Source organism: Apodemus sylvaticus, chromosome 23 (genome assembly GCF_947179515.1).
Source record: "Apodemus sylvaticus chromosome 23, mApoSyl1.1, whole genome shotgun sequence".
In the NCBI taxonomy this organism is placed as follows: Eukaryota; Metazoa; Chordata; class Mammalia; order Rodentia; family Muridae; genus Apodemus; species Apodemus sylvaticus.
The window spans coordinates 16,055,717-16,064,269 of record NC_067494.1 but is presented as its reverse complement, the minus strand read 5'-3'; the positions used below and the strand labels follow the sequence as shown (position 1 = coordinate 16,064,269).

Here is an 8,553-nt window from a genome sequence, read left to right as displayed (position 1 = left end):
GTCAATCTCTCTCCACACACTTAGAGACAAAATCTATAGGGGTTAGCATAAACACTCGAGAACCAGTGATTTACTAAGACCTGTCATCTCTGTGTTAGACATGCACTAGGGTTAGCTAGAGTAGCAGAACTTTTTAAATGAATATATGTGTCAGTATGTACAGTCATGTATATATGTATGTATGCATATATTCCCATATATATGGAATATATATTTTTATTTATATGTATTGTTATATATATATAGTAATTTATTAGAATGGCTTACAGGCTGTGGTCCGCCTAGTTCAGCAATGACTGGCTATGAACAGAAAGTCCCAGAATCCAGAACTTGGTCAGTCCACAAGGCTGGATGTCTCGGCTGGTCTTCAGTAGATGCTGGAATCCTGAAGGAGTGGGTTGTAATGCCAGGGAAGGAACGGGCTTGCCAGCAAAGCAAAGAAAGCAGGTAACGAGCAAAAGCTTCCCTCTTCCGAGTCCTTATCAAGGCTTCCAGAAGAAGGTATGACCCGATTTAAAGGCATGTGTTTTCCTACCTCAAGATTTGGGTTACAAGTGGATCTTCCTACATCAAACTAAGCAGTTCCTCAGTGCTGTGCCCTCCGTTTTTAATTTAAGTCCAGATGTAGTCAAGTTGACAACCAAGACTAGCTATCACAAGAGGGTTAGAAAACAAAACAAACATGTCTGCTTTTGAAACTCAAAATCGGGACTGGAGAGATGGCTCAGAGGTTAAGAGCACTGACTGCTCTTCCAGAGGTCCTGAGTTCAATTCCCAGCAACCACATGGTGGCTCACAGCCATCTGTAATGAGATCTGATGCCCTCTCCTGGTGTGTCTGAAGACAGCAACAGTGTACTCATACATAAAAATAAATAAATCTTTAAAGAAAGAAAGAAAGAAAGAAAGAAAGAAAGAAAGAAAGAAAGAAAGAAAGAAAGAAAGAAAGAAAGAAAGAAAGAAAGAAAGAAAGAAAGAAAGAAACTCAAAATCTAGCTTGCAGGCATGAGGGTAACTCCCAGAACAAAGGTGAGGAGAGAAGCAGGACTGCCCGAGCATACACCGCTGGATGAGGCAGCAAGAACTAGATGGAGGAAGGAAGGTTAAAGTCTACACAACCCCCATTACAGCTACTTAATTCTGGGTCGGGAAAACCAGCTCCCAGATCTAGGTCATGGTGGTAGGTGACACACGCATTTGCAGAAGGGTGCACAAGAAGTGAAAGTGTGTGGTAAGGTCTTGGGCCACGCTCTTTATTCTTATGACATCCCTGAGCATGGCGGTACATTCCATCACCTCTGTTCTAGAGAGGCACAGTGTATCCTGCCTCAGGCATACTTCCATGAACTCAAAGCCAGCCTGACCTAAACAGCAAATAGTAGGTTAGCCAGGGAAGGAAACAAACCAGGGGTGTGCTTCAGTTTATGTTTTCTCTTAAATTAAGACAAATTTTCAATGTAAGTTAAAATGTGGAGAACTTCCCCAATTAATTCATAATCCTTTGGTATTACTTAAAGAAGAAATAAAAGACTAAAAACAAGCAAAGAAAAACTCCATGAACCATGGGAATAAATATAAAAGTGGAAAAAAGTCATCTAAACAGAATAATCAGAAAATTATGAACTCATCTATAGCCTTGAAAATAGTTAAAAGTGAAAATTACTGAACACAAAGGGCATACATAGCCAGGTGGTGGTGTCACACATATATATATATATATATATATATATATATATATATATATATATATATATATATATATATATATATATATATTTTTAGCTTTGAATGCTGAGAACGTTTATTTAATTTTGCATAGAGTTTCACAGAACATAGCCAACAAGGGACACTCCTCACAAAATGACAATAAAAAAAAATGTCCGTGGAAACTTACTTGGTGGGTGGGTGGGTGGGGAAATGTTATGACAAGAGAACTGTCAGCTTGACAGGAGACAAGGGTCAATTGACTTAACTAAGATCGTCAGGCTACAGAGCAGCCACAGCTACAGATGGTTTTGTGGCGTCTGATCTTCCTGTTTGATGCAGCCCCAGCCTCCTGGGCTCTGAATCTCACGGTCATGAGGGCAAAGGCTTCCCACACTTTGCTGCCTCTTGGCTGAGGTCTTCATTAAGGGGACTCCCAGCTTGGGGGCAAGGACTGTGGTGGCGGAGGCAGCATGAGCATCTCCAGCAGTGCTCACCAGGTCACACGTGATGCCCACTAGCACCAGAGGCTGCGGTGAGGCTTCCACGTGGACCATATCTGCTGCAGCTGGTCTAGCGACGAGGGGTCATCAAGAGCACAGATGCCCAGCAGGCCATCACCCACTGCCAAGCATGGTCCTGCAGAGCCCGCCCTGTATCCTGGCCAGCGGTATCCAGCACATTTAGGATGTAGCCTCCTCTGTAGTCCAGGGCTGCTTCTTTCCAGTAGGAATCCTGGATAGTGGGCTCGTGGTCTTTGACGAAGCAGTGGTGAGTCATCGAGATCCTGAGAGCTTTTTCACCAACACCGCTTGCACCCACAACCACCGCAGCCTTGAACTCCAGTAGCTGCCTGACAGCATCTATCTCTGCATTGTGCCCAAGCCTCATGGCTTTCCTCTGGGGAGGTGGTGCATTGCAGGCTGGAGCTCAGGTCCAAGATGCTAAACTTGGTCAGCAACTCCATTCCCCAGCACCTCAAGGAAGTGGTGTAAACAGCCACTTTAAGAGTGTTTAAGAGTGCGCTGGGAATGGGAAATCAGGCGAGACTGGCTGTGTTCCCAGGAGTAGCAGTCTGCTGAGGGGCAGCAGGCTGATCTGCAGTGTCACACATCTTTAGTTGTTTAGTTCTCAAGAGGCAGAGACAGAGAGATCTCTGTGAATTCAAGGCCTGCCTGGTCTACAGTGCAAGTTCTAGGACAGCCAGGGCGACACAGAGAAATACTGTCTTGAAAAAACGACCAAACAAACAAACCAAAAAACTGGAATAATGTGCAAGCCATTTCTCAACATTGTTTTGTTACATACACGATCACCAGGGAAATGTGATTATTATCTGTTTTGTGGATGAAACATTTTCAGGATTGAAAGCAGGGTTAATAAACTAATTGTAAACCCACTCAAAGCTTTAATGCCAGAACTTAGGAGGCAGAGGCAGAGTGATCTCTGAATTTGAAGCCAGCCTGGTCTACATAGTGAGTTCCAGGACAGTCAGAGCTGACAGTGAGACCCTTAAAAAAAAAAAAAAACAAAAACAAAAACATAAAACAAAAACCTCAATAATAAAATTTGTTGTGTTAGTATCTGGCTCATCAATATTTTAATTCCACTGTAGACTTTTTTTTTAATTTCAACCTTTTTTGTACTGTGTGTACAGTGATTCATTTTTGAGACTTTTCTTGTATTGCATTCTAGCCTGGAACTCACTGTGGAGCCCAACATGGCTCTGAGTGCCATGCCTGCCACACCCTCTTAGTACTAGAGATTGAACCCAGGGTTTTGTATATGCTAGGTACACACCCAGCCAACTGAATTCTCCCACCAGCCAGTGTCACTGTTCTCTTAATACACGAAAGAAAAGTGTGACTTTGCAGTATGTCTTCCTGCTGCGATGGAAAAGTATCCCAGGACTATGGAGCCCAGGAACCACAGGGCTATGAGAGGAAGCATCTTCAGCAAGAGGTGCCTCATCTCCCAGGGAGGGTATCCCCAGTGGAGCTCAGGGCTCAGCTCCTTCCTCGATTCTTGGTTTCTTCCAGTGAGAAAGTCATGCTAGCCAGTCAGCAAATCTCATAAAAGAGATTTGTTGGGGAGACAGATCCAGGAGGAAAAGGGCTGAATCCAGCATGGGTGGCTGCCTCTGTGCCCCTGATTGGACAACAGGGAACTGGACAAAGGACGAGGCTTAGACAGGGTTTCTTAGGAGGCTGAACTTTTCAGGGCAGAGATCTTCAGAGTGAGGGATTGGTGGGACGTCCTGTTCAGTGATCGGTGGGGCTTGTGGGAAGCTCAGGGATTGATGGGTTTTTTCTCCCCCTCTTCCCTGCATCGGGTCCTTGGGTTAGAATGGAAAGACCATCCTGCCTGGCTGAGGCTCTGTGGCTGAGCTGCTTAGGGAGGTTAGAGAGGAGGCGCTGCCACCTTGGACAGTCAGCCACTGCAGTGGAACCTCAAGACTGAAAAAGAGTTGTTGCTTTTTTAACCGGTGCCCCCAATCTGACAGCTCCCCCAGCAAGCCAAATTCTGCGCATTTGTTCCCACTCAGGAAGAGATCCCGGAAGTGGTGCATGGATCGCCTCGTTGGCCGCAAGACTAAATGCTCATCGTTGTAAAACAAGTCCGTTCACATGCCTAAAACGTGTCCTACTTAATTTCGGTCGTTTATGATTTAGTTACAGGAATCCAGCTGGCAACTGTCTGGCACATACACTGAAAAACTGAAGCAAAAACTTAAAGTTGCCGGGAGAAACATAATTTAGTTCCCATGTGTCTTGGATCTAAATTAAGACCAGCTCATTACCTACTGGTGGCATGGCATGCTTCATAATCCAAGTTTGATGACTCATGTCTATGATTCCAGCACTGCAAAAGCTGAGGCAGGAGGATTGAGTGAAAGGCCTACTTATGCTACACAACAAGACTCTGTATCAACATACAAGTACACATAGACACAACGGGAGGGGACTACTAACAAAGTCAATAGTGACGAGATACTAATCAATTAGTAAATATACACAGTATTGGGGAAGTCTGATAATAACAAACGCATATATTATCCGTGTGGAATAATGTCTCAGTCACTTGAAGGTGCTTGTATTAGGTTGATATATATTTTCTTCACATAGTGGTTTTGTACCCTAAGCCAGCTTGTGATCCATCATCTCAGAGAGTCCATGGACAGGGTTAAAAAGTCCATGCAATGTTATCAGTGTTTGTGTTGACAAAGTTGCATCCTCAGTAACAAGCTGAAATTTGTGACGTGTCTTAATTATGATTCTAGGCAGAGATACACTGAAATATTAGCAATATTTGTGACGCTAACAAGTAGAAGACAATCTTTTTAGATATAGCCCAGGCTAGTCTCTAGTTTGTAGCTGAAGCGGACCTTGAAGGTATACTTCAATCTTCACCTTCAGAGCGCTAGGACTATAGTTTTATGTGGCAGGGATTCAGACCCAAAGTGTCACACACAGTAGGGCAGCACCCTACCAAGCAAGCCACATTCCAGCCCCAAAGTCAAAATGTGTTTGGGTTTGGGGGCAAGGGTTTTTTTCCTTTTTTTTTCCCCTGAGACAGGGTTTCTCTGTGTAGTCCTGGGCTGTCCTGGAACTCACTCTGTAGACCAGGCTGGCCTTGAACTCAGAAATCTGCCCGCCTCCGCCTCCCGAGTGCTGGAATTACAGGTGTGCAACACCACGCTTGGCTTTTTTTTTCAAAGAATATTTCTTTGTGTAGTACTGGCTGTATTGGAACTCACTCTATAGACCAGGCTGGCCTGGAACTCAGATCTGCTTGTTTCTGCAAGTGTCTCAAATCTGGGATCAAAGGTGTGCACCAACACTGCCTGGACCCAGATGTTTTAATAAATAAATAATCACTGTATTTACAGTTCTACATCAGAATTATTTATAATGCAATATTTCATTGTGCACACATGCAATTCCGGCCCTTAAGAGGCTGAAGCAGGAAGATCATGAGTTTAGTACTAGCCTATGTTACATACTGAGGTCCCTGAATCAAAAAGCAAAAGAAGGTACTGGAGTAATGGCTCAGTGGTTAAGAGCACTGAATGCTCCCCCTAAGGTCCTGAGTTCAAATCCCAGCACCCACATGGTAGCTCACAACACACCCTCTTCTGGTGTGTCTGAAGACAGCTACAGTGTACTTACATATAATGAATAAATAATTTTTTTGTTTGTTTTTTCGAGACAGGGTTTCTCTGTATAGCCCTGGCTGTCCTGGAACTCACTCTTTAGACCAGACTGGCCTCGAACTCAGAAATCCTCCTGCCTCTGCCTCCCAAGTACTAGGATGAAAGGCATGTGCCACCACAGCCCAGCTTAAGTAAATCCTTTAAAAAAAAAAAGGCAAAAGAGAGAGACAGCCTTGATAGGACAGTTCTGTAGTTCCAGCCCTTGAGAGGATAAGCCTGGAAGATTGCCAAGAGTTTAAAGTTCGCTTTTCCTACACAAGCTCCATGCTAGCCTAGACTACCAAGAAAGACCTCCTCTACCGCACATGAAATAAAACAAAAACAAAAAAGAAAATGTCCTAAAAAGAATTAATTGTGTTACGTTTTAAAATAACGCATGCTTAGCATTTGTTCATCCATATGTATGTGCGTGTCTGCCTGTGCGTGTCTGCCTGTGCGTGTCTGCCTGTGCATGTCTGCCTGTGCGTGTCTGCCTGTGTGTGTCTGCCTGTGTGTGTTTGCCTGTGCCTGTCTGCCTGTGCAGGTGTGTGGCACCTGTGGGTGCGTGGCTGGGGGTGGAGTGGGATCCCTGCAGAGGCAGCGTCAGATCCCCTGGAGCTGGAGCTATAGGCAGTTGTGAGTTGTGCACTGTGGGTGCTGGGAACCAAATTCAGGACCTCCGGAAGAGCAGCAAGTTCCCTTAACCACCGAGCCATGCTCGGTCCCAAAGGTTAGCATCTTTCCTCGCGTTTATTACCAGATCAGCCTCTAGATCTCATTGCACACCTACATCATAGTCACTTTCTGGACAGCAGCCCTAAAGAGAGAACCTGTCATTTCAGCTCTTTGCACTCACAGACTTGTGTATCCCTGTCCAGTGTACACAACATTGCAGAAGTGACTAGATGCTATTTTACAGGTAAGATTATAAACTTCTGTGAGTTCTGTGCCCGCACATAGAACACTTGCACTGGTACTGGGGAGGTCAGCTGCCCTGTCACAGGGCAAGTCTGTGGATAGCTCAAAGTGACAGAGACCTTAGGCCCGCCGATAGCTTTCTCTCCATCAAACCTCCAGATGATTGAACAACTGTTTGTCTCCTTCCTTAACACTGAGCGAGGCCGGGCGGTAGTGGCGCATGCCTGTAATCCCAGCATTCTGGGAGCCAGAGGCAAGCAGATTTCTGAGTTCGAGGCCAGCTTGGTCTACAGAGTGAGTTTTCCAGGAAAGCCAGGGCTATACAGAGAAACCTTGTCTCAAAAAAACCAAATCCAAAAAAAAACAAAAACCAAACAAAAACAAAAAAACAATGAGTGAGAGTTTCTATCCAAAACTACCTAGGTAGGCTGGTTTTAGATTCTTAACCCACAGAAACCAGGAGATAGTATGCTGCTGTGTTTGGGGAGTAATTTGTGATGAGGCTACAGAGCACAGCATGTTATTTCACTAACTTGCTGTGACACTCTAGAGAAGAAATGTTCCCTTCATAGCCTCGAGTATTCGAACACTTGGTTCCAAGTTAGTTATTATCTTAGGCTTTCCATTGCTACAATGAAACACCATGACAAAAAAGCAAGTTGGGGAGTAAAGGGTTTATTTAGCTTACATTTCTGCATCACAGCCCATCATGGGAGGAAGTCAGGACAGGACAGGAACCTGGAGACAGGAGCTGATGCAGAGGCCATGGAGGGGTGCTGCTTACTGGCTTGCTCTTCCTGGCTTGCTCAGCCTTCTTTCTTATAAAACCCAGGAACAGCCCAGAGATGGCACCACCCACAATGGGCTGGCACCACCCCAATCATGTTTTAAGAAAACACCTTACAGCTGGATCTTATGGAGGCATTTTCTAAACTTGAGGTTCCCTTCTTTCAGATCATTCTAGCTTGTGTCAAGGTAACAAACAAAGCCAGGCTGTACAGTGGCAATGGTTGGGAAGGTGGTGCAGCCTTGCTGGGGATGTTCACTCCTTCTGGCTTTGAGAGTTGTAGTCATGCGGTTGTTGCAGTGTGTCACTGTTTCCAGCTTGCCCTTGAAGATACCATCTCTCAGTTCCCTGCTCCTGCTACCATGCCTTCCACAGACTGCTGTGACTTCCTGCCAGGATAGAATGTTATCCCTCTGGAATCACAAGCCTTGGTCATGTTATTTTATCACAGCAAAAGATAGCAGTCAATACACTCGCTCAGTGTTTTCATAAAGTTAATGTAATTTCTTCCCTTTAAAGTAACTGTGTGTCTTAAGATACTATTCTTAGACATGATCTGTCACCTTCTTCAATGTTCTAAAGAACCCATGGGGGACTGGAGAGATGGTTCAGCGGTTAAGAGTACTGACTGCTCTTTCAGAGGTCCTGAGTTCAAATCCCAGTAACTACATGGTGGCTCACAACCATCTGTAGTGGGATCCGATGCCCTATTCTGGTGTGTCTGAAGACAGCTACAGTGTGCTCATATAAATAAAATAAATAAATCTAAAAAAGGGGGGGGCGATCCATGATACAAATAAGGTTACAGATGATTTCATTGTTAGTTTGTACTACCTGGAAAAAGGGAGAAAGAGCATAGGCAGGAATACTGGCCTTTTCTGGAGAGAAGTGAGGTATGTCTGACCAACAGTCTACACCCACGCTAATGTAATTGGGGTTGGGGGCAGGTGGGT

General features: G+C 44.7%; 1 pseudogene; it reads right to left on the bottom strand.

The window, feature by feature from the left end:
* Positions 1-1,980: 1,980 nt before the first annotated feature.
* On the bottom strand, positions 1,981-2,670 carry LOC127674125 (GTPase ERas-like; annotated as a pseudogene).
* Positions 2,671-8,553: the final 5,883 nt, after the last annotated feature.